At 38.9% G+C, this 19,265-nt stretch overlaps 1 pseudogene; it reads left to right on the top strand.

Annotated features, from left to right (window-relative positions):
• The first annotated feature begins 9,825 nt into the window (after positions 1 to 9,825).
• LOC143690072 (olfactory receptor 6C74-like) lies at positions 9,826 to 10,759 on the top strand (annotated as a pseudogene).
• The last annotated feature ends 8,506 nt before the right edge of the window (positions 10,760 to 19,265 follow it).

Here is a 19,265-nt window from a genome sequence, read left to right as displayed (position 1 = left end):
TCATTTTGTGACTCCGGGGCCATGGCCGCCGGCCCAGTCTGGCCTGGTAGCCCACCTGTTCAGTCCGCTGCAGTGGCATGGCCTACTGAGCCCCAGCGGCCCCTCCTGCCGCCCGTGGTTGGATGCTTCCCTATGAATCTCCAGCCAACGCAGCAGTGCCTACTTGCTTGGTATCCTCACAGTGCAGAGGCAATCAAGCAACTGCGCAAAGCGGTCAAGGAAGACAGGTTTGCGAGTCCGTACGCAACCCACCTGCTAGAGGAAATGTCCACGCAGCTTAATACACCTCACGATTGGACAACTCTAGCCAGAGCTATTCTCACCCCAGGCCAGTATGTTGATTGGAAGGCGCACTTCAACTCAGAGGCCGAGCGGGCTGCTCGACAAATAGATTACCCAGGAGGGCCCCCGGGCCTCGGCATCCCTCTCGAGTCTTTCCTCGGGAGCGGTCGGTACTTCGACCCAGCGGTCTATGCCGCTGCCCCGTATGGGTTTTGGGTCCAGTTACGAGAAGTAGCCATGCGGGCCTTCCGTAATTATTCAGCCTCCAGACCAGAACAAGTTAATTCAGAAAACAGACGAGGATTTCGCCTCCTTTGTCTCTAGGGTACAAGAGGCTTGCAAAAACAAAATATATGATCATCAGGGGCAGGATGCACTAGCTAAGGAACTCATATTTGAGGGAGCCCGTCCCATCTTCAGACAAGCGCTGGCAGGTGTTAGAGAGAAGTCCATCTCTGACTGGGTACTTGCTTGTTCCAATATTAACCCTTCCGCATGAGACCTTGCTGACTCCCTAGCACTCGCCTTAGAGCTACTAATGAATGTTACCGGTGCGGTGAGTCTGGACATTTTGCTCGGGAGTGTCCTAAGCAACCTAACCCGAGAGACACGGGGGCCAAGCCACCGGAAGGAAAACGCTGGCAAGAGCAAAAGCCCAAAACCCCTTGCCCAAAGTGTAACAATGGCTATCACTGGGCACGCAATTGCCACGCACCTAACCCACCTTTAAACTTCCAAAGAGGCAGGTCTCAGCCCCGTCCCCAAGAGACCCGGGGTGTCAGCAGGAACACCCCCAAACCGTAATGTGGACCATTCCTATAATCCCGAACAAACCCACCCGTAAACTAAAAATCGGAGCCGATTGGCTTCTAGGTACGGTGGACTCGGGAGCAGAAATTTCATGCCTTCCTGCAAAATGGAAGAATCTGTGCCCAACTACCGCAGGGCCCGCAGTAATCGGTGCCACGGGCTCTGCCCCCTCGGCAAGAGCTGCCATTCCCCTTACATGGGAGGATGAAGAAGGCCACCGAGGTGTCTTCAGGCCGTTGTTTCTAAACACCATTGACCAGATCTTATGGGGGCGAGACATTCTAGCAGCCTCAGGGGCATATATTACCACGCAGCCCCCTCGAGAATGTTTCTCAACCACCATCGGCCAGGCCCTCTGGGGGCGAGCCATCCCCGCAGATGTAGGGACCGATACTACCTCGCAGCCCCCCCAATAGTTTGCGCCACTGCTCGCGTTACACCTCCAGCACCCACTCCTCTTCAATGGGACACAGAGGAGCCTATCTGGGTGGAGCAGTGGCCGCTTCCGTCCCACAAGTTAACAATATTAGAGCGACTAGTGCAAGAGCAATTAGTCGCAGGACACATAGAGCCATCACGTAGTCCTTACAATTCTCCAGTTTTTATCATCAGTAAAAAGGGAGGTACCAAATTTAGACTTCTTCATGACCTCAGGGAAATTAACAAGCATATCCGACCTATGGGGTCCCCTCAGCCTGGCATGCCGCACCCTGCAGCTCTTGCTAAACATCTGCAAATAGCCACCATAGATATAAAGTACTGTTTCTTCTCCATTCCGTTACATGACAGGGACAAAGAAAAATTTGCCTTCACAGTGCCAGTTACTAACCACATGGGGGCAGCACAGTGTTATCAATGGAAGGTTCTACCACAAGGCATGCGAAATAGCCCAGCCATTTGTCAGGCATATGTGAATGTTGCTGTGCAGCCTCTCCAATCGCAAGCCACTATTCTCCATTATATGGACGATGTGCTTGTAGGAGCGGATACTCAGGAACAATTGCAGACTGTCTTGTCATTGCTAATCGCTAATCTCCAAAGTTTGGGGCTAACTGTCCAGCCCGATAAAGTTCAAACCACTCCTCCCTACACATTCTTGGGCTATACCATTGGTCAAAAGGTTGCACCTACTAAATTTTCATTTGAAATTCCGGAACGCCTACGATTGCATGAGTTACAACAGCTTTGTGGGCAAATAAATTGGGTCAGGTCAGCCCTCCCCGTGACAACCCAACAGTTGGAACCACTGTTCTCATTGTTAAAAACTAGCAACAAGACAGTCGAGGCCATTAATCAACATATTAAGCTCACATGGCAGGCGAAACTAGCCTTACACCTTTTCAATGAATGTTTTGCCTCCAGTAACCTGGGTAGATATCAACCTAATCAGTCACTAATAGCCATGATCCTAAACACTTACCATTCACCATCAGGCGTTCTTTGGCAAAATGGTCCCCTAATGTGGATTCATCCAGCCAAAAGTAAACTCCGTAAAATCTGCCCACAGGTAAAGCTGTGGATAACCTTAGCCCAAGACCTAATCAAAGCAGCAGTTCAGCTGGTAGGGAGGCCTCCAGATGTACTAATCTGGCCTATTGAGGACAAGCAGTTTACCTGGCTGCTACAATTTAATCCCGACATGCAGGCGCTAAAAAGGGAGCTCGTTTGAGCCCCCCGTAATTGCATAAAATAAGTTCTCCTTTTAAGTCTTGTTTCTAGGAATCCAGTAACAACTTGCCCAGTGCAACACGTAGCCCATCGCCGCCGGCAGCTGGTACTGTTGCCGCCGTGACCTTCACTCAAGCCTCTGTCACTGCGGAGACTCTCCTCAACGTGACCCAAACGACCTCTCAAGCTTTGGAGACGCAAGAAAATATCAACCATCTGATGCATAGTGCTGTGTTCAATGTACAACAGCAAAGAGACTTAATTGCTCTAAATGTAAAAGCTCCTTGTAAACTTGCCTCCTCTGTTTGCAATGGACGGTACCCGTTCACTAACATCTGTGTTACTCCTATCCTGGCTCTATGCCCCGTCTCACCTTGCGAGACTAAATCTTCACCACATACCTAAAAACTTCTTGCTCTAGCAACTCTAAACCCTTTCTCTTATGCAGACAACCGGCAGCAAGCGCAGGTATAGTTAGCTAGCGTTGCTCGCCCTCGCAACTTATAGCACTACCTTTCCTATAAAATTCTCATTATTGCTCCTCAACATTTCTCGTTTCTAGGCTGCTCATTCTCTGTCGCCGGTCTCCAGCTGAGGCCCAGTTTTGGCTGCTGTTATGTTCAGCCTACTCGCCCGGACTGTTCTATGGAGGAACGCAGACAAGCCCGGGTTTGACTCGCAGGCCTAGCCTCGCCTGAGGACTGATCACCCTCGGGCTGGGGACAGATGAGGACCGGTCTCTCCTGCTTCCCCTAGGCTATAACAGTCATCGCCTGCCCACATTCCTCACACTCCCCCACAGGGGCTGCATGTTGCCAGAGTACGTGCATCTGGGTCCACCAGATGGGCACCGCTGGGTGCGACACAAGGATCGCAGAAGAGGGTCACTCTTACAGACCTCCTCTGGCTCTTCTGGGGCACATGAGATTTGCATAAGGGTCGGCTCAGCACATACCCTTCCCCTGAAACCCTGAGCCTTGCACACAAGGGGAATCTTATCACTGCCCCTCCCAGCAAAGGTTCATGCCCGCCACTTGTCACACAAGTGTGTTCTTTAAAAAAGAAAAAGAGAGGAATTGTGGCATAATTTTATTCTTGGCCTGGTAGCTTAGTCTCTTTCTCTCCCTCCCTCGCCATTTTGGCATGTCCGGTTCTTCTAGGCCTCTGAATTACAAGCCTCACCGGCGACTAGTGATGATGCAGTCTTGTCTCTCTAACCCTATTAGTCTTCTCCTTAGTCCTCCACCTACCCAACATCCTCTGCTACGGGTACACTCAGGAACAGCATCTCTATGGTCACAGTCACTCATCCGTCCTCCCTGTGTGATTGGCTACCCTTCCCTGGAGGCCACGCCCTAACTCCGCCTCTCCTCAAACTGTATATAATCCAGGGCTCGTCGACCCTCGTGGTCTTTAGCTACTGGCGGCCCTGGCATAAGCGTCTACCAACAATAAAGCTACCTCGCTTCATGCCTTAATTGACTCGGCCTCCAGTCCTTTAGACCTGCAGCGAGGTCTCCTGCGCGTGCCCCTTGGACCCAGACCCCTGGCTCGAGCCCCTTTTCTGCGTGTGGCAGTGTCATCTAGCAAGCAGTGAGAAGCTGAGGAGTAGAGGGTCCCCGATAGTTTAGCGGTTGGGCCAAACCGCATATATCTTTTTCTGTTGTGTTGCTAGTTCCTCTAAACTGAAGCAAATATACTAAGAAATGATGATCATGCATCTATGTGATGATGTTAAGAATTACTGAGTGCATATGTAGAATGGTATGATTTCTAAATGTTGTGTTAATTTCTTTTTTTTTCTTTTTTTCTTTCTTTCGTTAATAAAAAAATCATAGCCATTTACGATTATATATGTCATGTTTTATTTAATTTGTTAAATTTTTTCATTAATAAATAAATTTAAAAAAAATCATAGTCATAGTAAACTACCTGGGGATTCAGGAATCAATTGTCAATATTCTAATAGAAATAATTTAAATAAAAAATAGCTTAATTTTCATTACTCCCATAGGGGAACTGGATGCCTATTAAACATTTATCTTAAGCCTAATCTCTAGCCATTCCTGAGTGGCTTAGTAAAGTACAATTTTTTTTTTCAAACAAAGCACAGTGAGTGGAAGTCTCTGTGTGTGAATAGAATTGTTTTATAACTTCATGCTACCACCAACACCTATAGTTTCCTTACTGCCTTCTTCTGTTTCCTAATGCCTTGTTTTATAAATTTATATGTGTGTCCTGAACATGTTAATTACCCAATTAAGTATTATATTTTTAAGACTGTTATCTACTTTATCAAGGCAGAATTAATCACTCAATTTTCTATGCAAGTTCACTGATAGCACTTAACATCTTAATAATTCAGTGGTATATTTCTTTCAAAGGTTATGTAACTGAGAAATTAGGATGTAAGGAATGATTTTGATTATTGAAGCATATTCCTTTTTGTGTTCTGGGATATTGGAGTAGACAGAGGGGAATACCTGAAATCCCTAAACAATAATTTTGCTGCCCTGATATCTGAAATGATTGTAAATACCCTTCTCTTGTGCCTTTGAGCTGTTATGCCTTTTATCTGGTCATATCTTGTAGGGCAAAGGCCCTAATGCTAATGAAAACTTTGAAGTCAGTCATTAACTGGCTTCAGCCTTAGACATTTGTAAATCATATCAGCTAGATTATGCTATAGAAAGATAAATTATCTCCCTTTTTATGGCTTAAACCTTTAGTGCTGAAGTGATAGCCTGCCTCCCCTCCTTTTAACTTTAGTTCCCTTGAAATGATAATGATGAACTGTTTCTTCATCATTTCATAGCTGTGAATTTGCTATTCAGAAAGACCTCATCCCTTCTTGCGAAAATTCTTAAAAACCTTGAACCCGCTAACACAGGGAGACAGCTTTTGGGCCTCTAGGCCATCTACTTTCCTACTACACAACTAGTAATAAACTCTTTCTCTCTTTGAAATCATGGTGTCTCAGGAATTGGTTGTTGAGTGCGTTGGGCAAAAGATCCATAGCCTTTGCCTGGTAACAATTTGGTAACTCAGATGGGATGGACACCTGTATCTCTGGAGACCCAGCAGAGCAGATAAGCCTGTTAACTGAGCCTTCTGTGGCTGCTGGACTGAATTTAGTCTGAAGGCTTGCAACCAGGGTTTCTCTGTTCTGCTGGCATTGAGGAGACTTTTGGCACCTTAGGAAAGTTTCAAGGAGAGAAACTGTTCTCACTCCATGTCTGGACAGCTGCCTGGGTAAGTCATCAGTATAAAAGTGGATTGGAGAGTAAATAGGCTATTTAAGTCCCCTTGATTCAATAGGCCAGGGTCAAGCTTCCAGAACAATTCCTTTTGCTCAGACTTCTACACCTCCTGATTTTAGGTACCACACTATGCAGAAACCCTGAGCTAATCCAACAATCAACTGGTGTTTAATAAAATTAAGTAGGCCTATTTAACATTAGCTGGTGTGTTACTTAGGTGTTGTTTAACTGTTAATTAGTGTGCTAAGTGTTTAATTGTTAAGTAATGTGTTTAGTGTATGTTCTGTACAGGGTTTGAGGTCTGACCTAAATTTGTCTATTGATGATACTCCTAAAAATGAATATTCCAACAAGTAATTGGCATTTAATGAATTAAGCAAATCTGTTTAAAGGCTAGCTGGTGTGCTATCTGAGTATAGTAATGGTTAATGTTTGTTTAATTGTTAGTTGGTGTGTTAAGTATTTAATGCCTGTTTGCTAGTCAGTGTGTTCAATCTAGTTATTAATTGGTGTGTTATTTAAATATACTAAGTGTTGTGTCTTTTTAAATGTGTGGATTAGTATGTACCTGCATTTGTAATGGTCAAATGTTCATAACTGGTTACTAATTATGGAAATTCTTTGCAAAAGGGAATCTTTGGGCTGCATTGAAAATTGAAAAGATTTTGCTTATAAGTCTATAAAAAAGTTTTTTTGTAACATAATCTGGCCTCAATATAATTGAAAATGAAGATAGTACCATTTAAGTTAAAGTTAAAGATATTGCAGCTAGAATTGTTCTGCAAAAAGGTAGAAATGGTATCAGGTAATATATTCAATTGTTAATTTGTCCATCTCAAAAGTATTTCTGTGTTTTTGTTTTTTGTGTAACTAATTTTCCATTTGTGTCTGTTTGCATTTTTAATGTATAATCTCATATCTCCAGGTGGTAATAGCAAATTAGTAAGAAAATTCTTTAAGAGACCTATTTGAACTGCTTAGAAGTAATTAGTTGTCTAATATAAATATATAAATTGATACTTCTGAAGTAAAAGAGTAAAAAGAGGAAAAACTCTGTGAGCAGCAAGATTTAAAAACCTTAATTTTGTAACTATTGTAAACAAAGCTGGACATTAGAAAGAAATCACCCCTTGGATTTTCTTAAGGCAGCAGAAACCTGCCAAAGGACTGCCTCTGGAAAAAGCAAAGACCTTTTCCAATAGCGCAGATCACAGCTTTTAGTAAAATAAATCCAATAATTAGAAATAGTTAAAAGAAGGACATAGGAACTCTCAAAATTCCACAGCCTTAACCTAACACTTTCAAATTTAAACTGAATAAGCCCGATATCTTTCTATTTGTGCAACCTATCCCTGCTCTAAGGGCCAACTACCTAAAGCAGTTATGGGGAAGGCAAGGCACAGAGAGAAAAAGAAGCTGTGGTTCAGAATTATATTTTACTGGGCCTGGAGATTACAAATTGTAAAAAAATGCTATAGAATAAACTGTTTGTTAATATTATTTTTCCAATAATACCTTTGCAATGGGAACTATAGTAGTCAGATCATTATTAAAATATATAGAGAGGGAACAGGTTCCAAGATGGTGGCTGAGTGAAGTGTGGAATAGCATACACCAGTCTGGACAAACTGGACCAGCTGTGATCCCACCAAGAGCTGTAAATTTCCCAAGCCATGGAGGCTGTCATCCCTCCCCTACAGGCTGGTTCCTGGAGGGGAAAGGAAAGATCTTTATGAGCAGCAGAGGCTGAGCTCAATGATGCTCCAATTGTGAAATTAGTTAACAAATTCTAACTACTGAAAATAGGCCCCCAAATCAGATAAACCTTGAATAAGAGATAAAGGTACTAAGAGTTTTTGCCCCAGACAGAGGGGAAAGGGCTGATGGGCAAAAAAAAAAAAAAAAAAAAAACAGGCTTTTTGAGTTGGACAGCACAAAATACTTTAAAAAGCCTGGACCCTAAAAAAAGGTGGAGTGTGCACATAGAACCTGGAGATACATACACTGAGAAATGTACCAACTTAAGCTTTTGATTAAGAAATCTGTGGAATGGGGTTTCTTAACCTGCTCTGAAAAGGATTTTTTTTTTGCTTTGTTCCTACTGCTTAACTGCTCATTAGATAGAACTGCAAGGTTTCTCAGGCTCCAACTGCCCCAGGCAAGGGTGGAATTAAGTTTGTCTCAGGAACAGAGAGGCTGGTCAGGAATTAATTCACTGGAGGCTGTGCCTTCCCCAGAAGAGGGGTAGGGTCCAGTTCAGGTGGAATCCCTTCCTCAGTGAATTCAGACCCAAGTTTTGAAACTTATATTGTAGGAATCAAATATGTTCTAAGAAAACTTTGAACCTTTCATTTTGTGGGAATCAAGCTTTGTACAGTTATCCCTCACAGTATCTAATGGATTTCAGAAATACATTTTATTAAATAAATTTGTTCCTTCCTCATGGAATTTATGATTTTATATGCCTCTAGTATACATGGTCATTGCAAACACTGTGGAGAAGGATACCAAAAGGTGGGTTTGTTTTGAATTAGGGGCTATTTCCTCCATGATTATCATGCAATCATACTTAATTCAATAAATTTAAAATTTTCCATGCAAAATTTAATTCTCATATCCTAAAGGAATCTCATTTCTTTACATTTCCAAAGTAACCATAGTGACCCCTGTAACTATAATAGTGGTTGGAAATGTATGCCTAGTTTACTATCACCTAGCAAGCACATTATTAGTGGGATTAAGATGCAAAATAAAGTTGTTTAGTAACTTATAATCATTATTTTAAGATTTTTTAAAATCTAATTTTAAGCTAGACAGTATCAACATGTGAATCTACCTCTTGAATTTATTATCTGGGACTTTGTTTAACACATCACACTTTCTCTGATTGACATTTTCCTATGTGTTTTAACCATTAAAATAGACTTTAAACAACAACAACAAAGAAATGAAAGAAAAAGAAAAAAAGACTGTAACTTTCAATTTAAAACTCTCACTTTTCTGCAGATTGAATGCATAGCTTGAGAATTTGGTCGCAAACATGTGACTTCCAAAAGTCTGAGGAATTTAATGTCTTGAAGCATGATTCTATTTAATTGGCCAGCATATAGACTTTTGTCTAATTTAAATTTATGTCAAATTTAATATATGTTAGAGGAAAAAGAAAAATCAGGGTGACTGAAAGGAAAATAAGTTCATGTTCTCAGAAGAAAAGGGGGAAGCTGTACTAAACATGGTTATGAGAATGTGAATTTTGAAAAACATTCAGAAGTTTGGTTAGGGTACCGAATTCTCACTCTAAGTAGCTAGAGATATTTAAGTCAGCATTATGTATATTTCAAAAGGTGGAGAAACCTCAACTGGCACGTGATTTACAGAATAACAGCCTATAACAAGGAGCAATGAACACAGTAAATGGATTAATTTAACAAAGTAGAAGAGTCACCAGATGTTTGAAAATAATTTAATGTAAATTGATAGGAAACTAATTGCAAATACAGAACATAAAAATTCAAATAGCATGAGAGTTCTTTATTTGTTTCTTGTTTTGGGTTTAACTTTGACTTTATCAATGTAACATCCCTTTGACATGCTTGGCTTTATGGGAAATAAAACCAAATTCTTAACATTGTATTTGGTTAGTGAATTTTGAGCAAAAACTGTGAGGTCAAATTTTTAAATATGCAAACTTCTGACTAACAGAATCTTAGGGGAAATTGGGTGTGTGTAGCAAAGTGCATCTGGGAAACATAGAAATATAGTTATATCATTTTAAAATTTTTTCTCTGTTTAGTAGATATAAGCTATGAGAAATCACACAACAGTGACAAGCTTTATTCTTCTTGGACTGACCGATGATCCACAGTTACAGGTGGTCATTTTCCTTCTTCTTTTTTTCACTTATATGTTGAGTGTCGCTGGAAACCTAACCATCATTGCCCTCACCCTACTCGATTCGCACCTCAAGACGCCCATGTATTTCTTTCTCCGAAATTTCTCATTTTTAGAAATCACATTCACAACAGTCTGTATTCCAAAATTTCTTGTTAGTATGGCAACAGGTGATAAGACCATTTCTTCCAACAGTTGCATAGCACAGTTGTTTTTTACTATTCTTCTGGGAGCAACGGAATTTTTTCTTTTGGCTGCCATGTCCTATGACCGCTACGTGGCCATCTGCAAACCCCTGCATTTCACAACCATCATGAACAGCAGAGTCTGCAATTTGCTGGTCTTTGTTTCATGGTTGGCTGGCTTCCTAATAATTTTCCCACCACTCCTTGTGGGTCTCCAGCTTGATTTCTGTGCAGCTAACACCATTGATCATTTCTTCTGTGACGTTTCTCCCATACTGCAACTTTCTTGTACAGACATAGATTTAATAGAATTAATGATGCTTTTCTCAGCCACTTTGACACTTCCTGGTTACACTGGTGTTGGTGGTTCTCTCCTATGCAAACATCATTCAGACTATTCTGAAAATGCCTTCTTCTCAACAGAGGAAGAAGGCCTTTTCTACATGTTCTTCTCATATGGTTGCTGTCTCTATTTCTTATGGCAGTTGCATCTTCATGTATGTGAAACCCTCTGCGAAGGAAAGGGTATCTTTAAATAAAGGGATAGCTCTTCTCAGTACTTCTGTGGCCCCTATGTTGAATCCCTTCTTTTATACACTGAGAAACAAACAAGTAAAAGATGCTTTAAAACATGTGACCAAAAGGATCAAGGTTTTTCAATGAAGTGAATAGCATAAAAACAATGACAAAAGCTATGATTAAAACAAAACAAGAAGGGTGGAGTGTGTCACAGATAGTTCAACATCTGTATTCATGGAAATATTACCTGTCTTGGGGTGCACGGGTGGTTCAGTGGTAGAATACTGGCCTTCCATGCAGAAGACCCAGGTTCGATTCCCAGACCATGCACCTCCCCCCCAAAAAAAATTACTTAACTAATTTAAAATTTTCACTGTGGTCTGCCTCATCTCCAAAGGTTACTCTTCATCTCAATTATTCCCTCAGGCAGAGAGTACACATGTAAGATAATTCTATTTTGGGTAAAGGTCACATTACTCTATTTGGTGCCTCCATTGATTTCCTCTCAAAAGGCTTTCAGAGGGATGCAAAGAAGAATTTAATTTTTTCCATATTCCTTTCACTATTCTGGAATTCTAAGATTCAAATTGGAGTATATTATACACTGAATTTATTACCCTACCTACATTTGATCACTTAATTTATTATAGATGTATTAAAATTATTTTCTTACTCTATTTATTTGGAGCAAACCAATTTAATAGCATTTCTTGAAATTGCACATTTTGATAGTTCCAAAATTTGAACTGGTGATGAGAGATAAATGTATCTTCAGGAACAGATTAAAGAGACTGCAGAGAAGTTAAATAATTACTATCATGGTAGCTATCACATTGAAACTACTGCTAACATTTATTGACTGCTTACAATGTACCAGGCTCTGAGAAATTTATTAGTTCCCATCTTCAAAACTCTCTAAGAAAGGTATTTCATGATCATGAAATTTTATGCATAAAAAATAAATTTTATGCATAAAATTTTTATGCATAAAAAATCTAAGGCATATCTTGACATTGACAAAAAAAAAAAAACTGCCTGATGGAAAAAAAAAGGATCTGTCCCTTAATCTCCATGTCCTTGTTATGGCTTATTAACAAAGTAAAATGAATAATCTCTGTCTGTCCCTGTGTTACTTGAGATGCAAAAGAACAGCAGAATCTTTATAGAACACTCTATATATTGTAGAGAATGGCATGAATAAAATTAAGACTTTATGACACCTAGCAAAGTACCTTATTTTTCAAACAAAGATTTTGAGCATTAAATATTTGTACAATAACTGATCATTTTCAAAGTAGGATGACTTCCCAGTATCTTTGAAATGATGTCATATCGCAATGTAATCAAGTGAGCTAACTTTCCCAGGAAGACTCATGTAAATTTCTTCAGTGAATATTTGTCCATCATTTAGTTTCCACATAAGGTAATATATGAAAATTTCTGATTGTATGGTTATTATTTTCTTTCATTTACCAAATTGTTTCATGGATTTTGTCCTAATATATTCCAAAAGTAAATATGACTCTATTAGACCTTCAGGTTATTGAATATGAATTTTGTGAGGATCAGTGACAAGGTTGAAATCTATATATCTATATGAATATTAACCATGTTATGGAAATGAAGCAGAGAAACTTCAAATATATATTTTTAACTAGGGGCATGCATATATAAGTGGTTTCCATAAAACCAAAAGAGCTTAAAGTGTATCTCATTTGACAGTAGAATTGACACATTAAAGAAGCACTCTTCAACTTTCCTTATGGCATAAAATAATTAGGCAGTCTTTTACAGAGCAATGTCTTCTGAAGGGCCTCAGGAACCCAAGTTTATATGCACAATATTTTCTATTTTATAAGTAAGAACTACAGTCAAGAAAGTATACATAAAATGTTAGGCATCTGACATATTCAAGAATTACTTCAACAATTTGTTCAGATTTTCTTATGAACTCTCTTGACTCATAATTGTTCCCAAATGCAATTATATGAAATATTTACTTTATTTAATAAATTATTCATCTAATTATTAAATATAAACCTGAAGCTTATTTATTTCTTGTAGATATGAAGGCTAATCCATAAATCATTTCATATAAATCAAAGATTATAACTTCTTTCATGAAAAATAATTATGGATAAGTACATGAAATTTAGAAATATATTTACTTTGAATGCATAAGCTTTTTCTCTTCTTCTATCCCTGGGTTGTGTGTAAGTGAATAAAGGGAAAATGAAAAGGGAAAGAACCACTAGACATAGGCCATAATAAGAAATGATTAATGGAATTTGTCACCCACTTAACTGGAAATAAATTATGAGTTTGTGAATAACTGTTTACTTTTGTGAATACTAGAGATGAGAGTGTGTTATATGGATATGTATTTCTCAAATTGTGCTAAATATTTTAGTTTTTCTTACCATTCCTTTGCTGTATGTATTTATCCCTTCCATGATGTTCCTTCTTTTCTGGAGCTGAAAGTTAAAAAACAATGATAATAACTAAGAGTTTCTGTTCCACTATGAATATTGACTGTTAAGAAAAGCCATACTCAGGGTGGGGGAAGGTGCCAAGATGGCAGCTTAGCAAGGTGTGGGATTTAGTTCATTCTGCCAGACAGCTACTAAATAGTCAGGAACAGTACAGAACAGCTCCTGGGGCCACGTCAGTAACCGAACACACAGCGTACCCCAGTCTGGACCAGCTGGGCTAGCTGTGAGCCCCCCTAGAATGGTGAGTTCCCCACGTTGCAAGGGCTGGTGCCCCTCCCCCACAGGTTGTTTCCCAGAGAGGAAAGGAGCACAAATAAGTTTCAAGTGTGGAATTAATTCACAAATTCTGACTACTACAACTAGGCCCCCAGCTCAGGCAAACCTGGTTAAAGCAGAAATCACTGATTTTTGTCCCGGCACTAAGAGTTCAGAGGTGATAGAAAAAGAAAAAAAAAAAGAAGAGAGGTTTTTGTGACTGTGTTTCTATGGAGTGTTGGTTTCCCTTGGATGTAGCGGTATGGCTTCTCAGGCTGCAATTGCCCCAGGCAGAGGCAGAAACTAGCTTCTTTGAGGGCTCATTAGAAACCAGTGTTTTCCGCACGGGAGGGGTGAGACCAAACTCAGGTGGAGCCCCTCCTTCAAGAAATTCACTCCACAGGGTTTGGTAATTTGAAGCCTTTAAAACCAGCCTACAACCTCTCCTCTGTCTCCACCATGCCCCCAGCAGGGAGAGTCTGCCAAGTTAAAGGTACCACATCATCTTATGCTGGTGGGACATGCAGGCAGACAAACACCACATACTGGACAGGATAAGAGAAACAGAGTCCAGAGACCTCACAGGAAAGATTTTCAAACTGCTGGGTTTTACCTTTAGGGAAAACTGACACAGGCAACTCTTTCTTTCTGACAGGAGACCAGTTTGGTTTGGGAAAATCTGGCTGGCATCTATAATACCTAAGTAAACCCTCCTAAGAATGGAGGGTTGGGGAGGGGAAGGTGCCATACAGGCAGGGCAAGAAATAAGAAAACAGAAACTGAAAAATTCTCCTCTGTTAAACCAAACCTAAGCTAGTGGTCCAGAAAAAGCTGAACTGAATGTCAAAGAACAGGCAGACAACAAATTAATCCAGCAAGCAAACCCTAGGTAAAAGATGTGAAAGCAGTCTCCAGAATAAACTAATTAAGGTAATTAAATGTCTAGACACCAGCAAAAAATAACAAATTGCACTATGAAAATTGAAGATATGACCCAGCCAAAGGAACAAACCAACAATTCAAATGAGATACAGGATTTGAAGCAATTAATTCAGAATGTATAAACAGACATGGAAAACCTCATCAAAAATCAAATCAATGAATTGAGGGAGGATATAAAGAAGGCAAGGAATGAACTAAAAGAGGAAATTGAAAGTCTGAAAAAACAAATCACAGAACTTATGAGAATGAAAGGCACAGTAGAAGAGATGAAAAAAAACAATGGGAAACTACAATGTTAGATTTCAAAGGCAGAAGATAGGATTAATGAACTGGAGGATGGAACATCTGAAATCTGAAAAGCAAAAGAAAATATAGGAAAAAATGGAAAAAAAATATGAGCAAGGAATCAGGGAATTGAATGACAATATGAAGCACATGAACATATGTGTCGTGGGTGTCCCAGAAGGAGAATAGAAGGGAAAAAGAGGATAAAAACTAATGGAGGAAATTATCACTGAAAATTTCCCAACTCTTATTAAAGACTTAAAATTGCAGATCCAAGAAGTGCAGTGTAGAGAAAGAATAGATCCAAATAGATGTACTCCAAGACACTTACTAATCAGAATTTCAGAGGTCAAAGAGAAAGAGAGAATCTTGAAAGCAGCAAGAGAAAAGCAATCCATCACCCACAAGGGAAGCACAATAAGACTATGCATAGATTTCTCAGCAGAAACCATGGAGGTGAGAAGACAGGGGGATGATATATTTAAATTACTAAAACAGAAAAAAACTACCAATCAAGAATTATATATACAGCAAAATTGTCCTTCAAAAATGAGGGAGAAATTAAAACATTTTCAGACAAAAAAAAATCACTGAGAGAATTTGTGACCAAGAGACTGGCTCTGCAAGAAATACTAAAGGGAGCACTAGAGGCAGATATGAAAAGAGAGAAGAGAGAGGTGTGGAGAAGAGTGTAGAAAGGAAGACTATCAGTAAAGGTAAAAAGAAGGAAATTTAGATATGACATATAAAATCCAGAAGGCAAAATAGCAGAAGAAAATACTACCCGTGCAGTAATAACACTAAATGTTAATGGATTAAACTCCCCAATCAAAAGATATAGACTGGCAGAATGGATTAAAAAACAAGACCCATCTATATGCTGTCTACAGGAAACACATCTTACATCCAACATAGGTTGAAAGTGCAAGGTTGAGAAAAAATATTTCATGCAAATAACAATCAGAAAAGAGCAGGAGTAGCTATACTAATATCTAACAAATTAGACTTCAAATGTAAAATAGTTAAAAGAGACAAAGAAGGACACTATGTATTAATAAAAGGAACAATTCAATAAGAAGACATAACAATCATAAATATTTATGCACTGAGCCAGAATGTTCCAAAATACATGAGAGAAAAATTGAAAACACTGAGAAGAGAAATAGACACATCTACCATAATAGTTGGAGAATTTAATTCACCACCCCATCAATGGACAGAACATCTAGACAGAGGATCAACAAAGAAACAGAGATTTGAATAATACAATAAATGAGCTAGACTTAACAGATATTTATAGAACATTACACCCCACAACAGCAGATACACCTTTTTCTCAAGTACTCATGTTTCATTCTCAAGTATAGACCATATCTTGGGTCACAAAGCAAGTCTCAATAAATTGAAAAAGATTGAAATCATACAAAATACTTTCTCAGATCATAAAGGAATGAGGTTGGAAATCAATAGTAGGCAGAGTGCCAGAAAATTCACAAATACGTGGAGGCTCAACAACACACTCTTAAAAAACCAGTGGGTCAAGGAAGATATTACAAGAGAAATCTCTAAATATCTTGAGGCAAATGAAAATGAAAACATAACATATCAAAGCTTATGGAATGCAGCAAAGGCAGTGCTAAGAGGGAAATTTATTGCCCTAAATGCCCATATCAAAAAAGAAGAATGGGAAAAAATTGAGGAATTAACTGACCACTTGGAAGAAGTAGTGAAAGAACAGCAAACTAACCCCAAAGCAAGCGAAGGGAAAGAAATATGAAGATTAGAGCAGAAAAAAATGAAATTGAGAACATGAAAACAATTGAGAAAATCAACAAAACCAGAAACTGGTTCTATGAGAAAACCAATATGATAGATGAACACTTAGAAAGATTGACAAAAAGAAGAAGAGAGAGGATGCAAATAAATAAGATCAGAAATGGAAGAGGAGACATAACCACTGACCCACAGAAATAAAGGAAGTAATGACAGGATACTATGGACAACTTTGTGCTAATAATATACAACAATGTAGAAGAAATGGACAACTTTCTAGAAAGGCATAAACAACCAAATTTGACATGAGAAGAGGTAGACAACCTCAACAAACCAATCACAAGTAAAGAAATTGAGTCAGTCCTTAAGAAGATCCCCCAAAAGAAAAGTCCAGGACCAGATGGCTTCATGGGTGAATTCTACCAAATATTCCAGAAAGAATTAGTACCAATCCTGCTCAAACACTTCAAAAAAATTGAAGAGGAGTGAAAGCTACTTAACTCATTCTATGAAGCCAACATCACCTTCATACCAAAGCCAGATGAAGATATTACAAAAAAAAAGGGGGGGGGGGGAACTACAGACCAATCTCTCTAATGAATATAGATGCAAAAATCCTCAACAAAATTCTAGCAAATCGAGTCCAGCAACACATTAAAAGAACTATACATTGTGACCAAGTAGGATTCATCCAAGGTATGCAAGGATGGTTCAACATAAGAAAATCAATTAATATAATACACTGTATCAACAAATCAAAGCAGAAAATCCACATGATTATCTCAATTGATGAAGAAAAGGCATTTGACAAAATTCAACATCCTTTCTTGTTGAAAACACTTCAAAGGATAGGAATAGAAGGGAACTTCCTCAAAATGATAAAAGGAATATATGAAAAACCCACAGCAAACATCATTCTCAATGGGTAAAATTTGAAAACTTTCCCCTTAAGATCAGGAATAAGACAAGGATGTCCACTATCACCACTGTTATTCAACATTGTGTTGGAAGTTATATCCAGAGCAATTAGAGAAGAAAAAGAAATACAAGGCATCAAAATTGGAAAGGAAGAAGTAAAACTCTCACTGTTTGCAGATGATATGATACTATATGTCAAAAACCCAAAAAAACCCACAGCAAAACTACTAGAGCTAATAAATAAATACAGCAAAGTGGCAGGTTACAAGATCAACACTCAAAAATCTGTACACTAGTAATGAAAAATCTGAGGGGGAAATCAAGAAAAAAATTCCATTTACAGTTCAACCAAAAGAATAAAATATTCAGGAATAAATCTGACTAAAGAGACAAAAGACCTATACAAATAAAACTACAAGAAATTGTTAAAAGATATCACAGAATACCTAAATGGATGGAAGAGCATACTATGTTCATGGATTAGAAGACTAAATAAAGTTAAGATGTCAATTCCAACTAAATTGATTTACAGATTCAATACAATACCAACTAAAATTCCAACAACTTACTTTTCAGAAATAGAAAAACCAATAACCAAAATTATCTGGAAGGGCAGGGTGCCCTGAATATCTAAAAGTATCCTGAGGAAAAAAAATGAAGTTGGAGGTCTCACACTATCTGACTTTAAGGCATGTTATGAAGCTACAGTGGTCAGAACAGCATGGTACTGGCATAAAGATAGATATACTGACCAATGGAGTTGAATAGAGTGTTCAGATATAGACCCTCTCATCTATGGACAATTGATCGTTCATAAGGCAGTCAAGCCAACTCACCTGGGACAGAACAGTCTCTTCAATAAATGGTGCCTAGAGAACTGGATATCCATATGCAAAAGAATGAAAGAGGACTCATATCTCACACCCTGTACAAAAATTAACTCAAAATGGATGAAAGACCTAAGCATTAGATCTAAGACAATAAAACTGCAAGAAGAAAATGTAGGGAAATATCTTATAAATCTTATACTAGGAGGCGGTTTCCTAGACCTTACACCCAAAGCAAGAGCATTGAAGAAAGAAAGAAGGAAATGGAAACTCCTCAAAATTAAACACTTGCACATAAAAGAATTTTGTCAAGAGAGTAAAAAGACAGCCTACACAATGGGAAACAATATTTGGAAATGATATATCAGATAAAGGTCTAGTATCCAGAATTTATAAAGAAATTATTCAACTCAACAGCAAAAAGACAGCCAACCCAATTACAAAATGGGTGAAAGACTTGAACAGACACTTCTCAGAATAGGAAATACCAATGGCCAAAAGGCACATGAAGAGATGTTCAACTTCCCTGGCTATTAGGGAAATACAAATCAAAACCACAATGAGATATCATCTCATGCCCACCAGAATGGCCATTATCAATAAAACAGAAAATGACAAATGCTGGAGAGGATGTGGAGAAAGAGGCACACTCTTCCACTGTTGATGGGAATATCAAATGGTACAACTGCTGAAGAAGGTAGAGTGGTGGCTCCTCAGGAAGCTAAGGATAGAATTGCCATATGATCTGGTAATACTGTTTCTAGGTATCTACTCAGAGGACTTGAGGGCAAGAACACAAATGGACATTTGCACACCAATGTTTATAGCAGCATTATTTACAACTGCCAAGAGATGGAAACAGCCAAAATGTCCATCAACAGAAGAGTGGCTAAACAAACTGTGGTATATACATATGATGGAATATTATGCAGTTGTAAGACAGAATAAACTTATGAAGTATGTAACAACATGGATGGACCTTGAGGACATTATGCTGAGTGAGATTAGCCAGAAACAAAAGGACGAATATTGTATGGTCTCACTGATATGAACTGACCTTAGTGAATAAACTTGGAGAATTTCATTCGTGACAGAGACCATCAGGAGGTAGAAATAGGGTAAGATATTGGGTAACTGGAGCTGAAGGGATACAGATTG

Source organism: Tamandua tetradactyla, chromosome 7, assembly GCF_023851605.1.
Source record: "Tamandua tetradactyla isolate mTamTet1 chromosome 7, mTamTet1.pri, whole genome shotgun sequence".
Taxonomy (NCBI): domain Eukaryota; kingdom Metazoa; phylum Chordata; class Mammalia; order Pilosa; family Myrmecophagidae; genus Tamandua; species Tamandua tetradactyla.
Note: the sequence above shows the minus strand (reverse complement) of the source record. Positions and strands in the feature narration are given on the sequence as shown.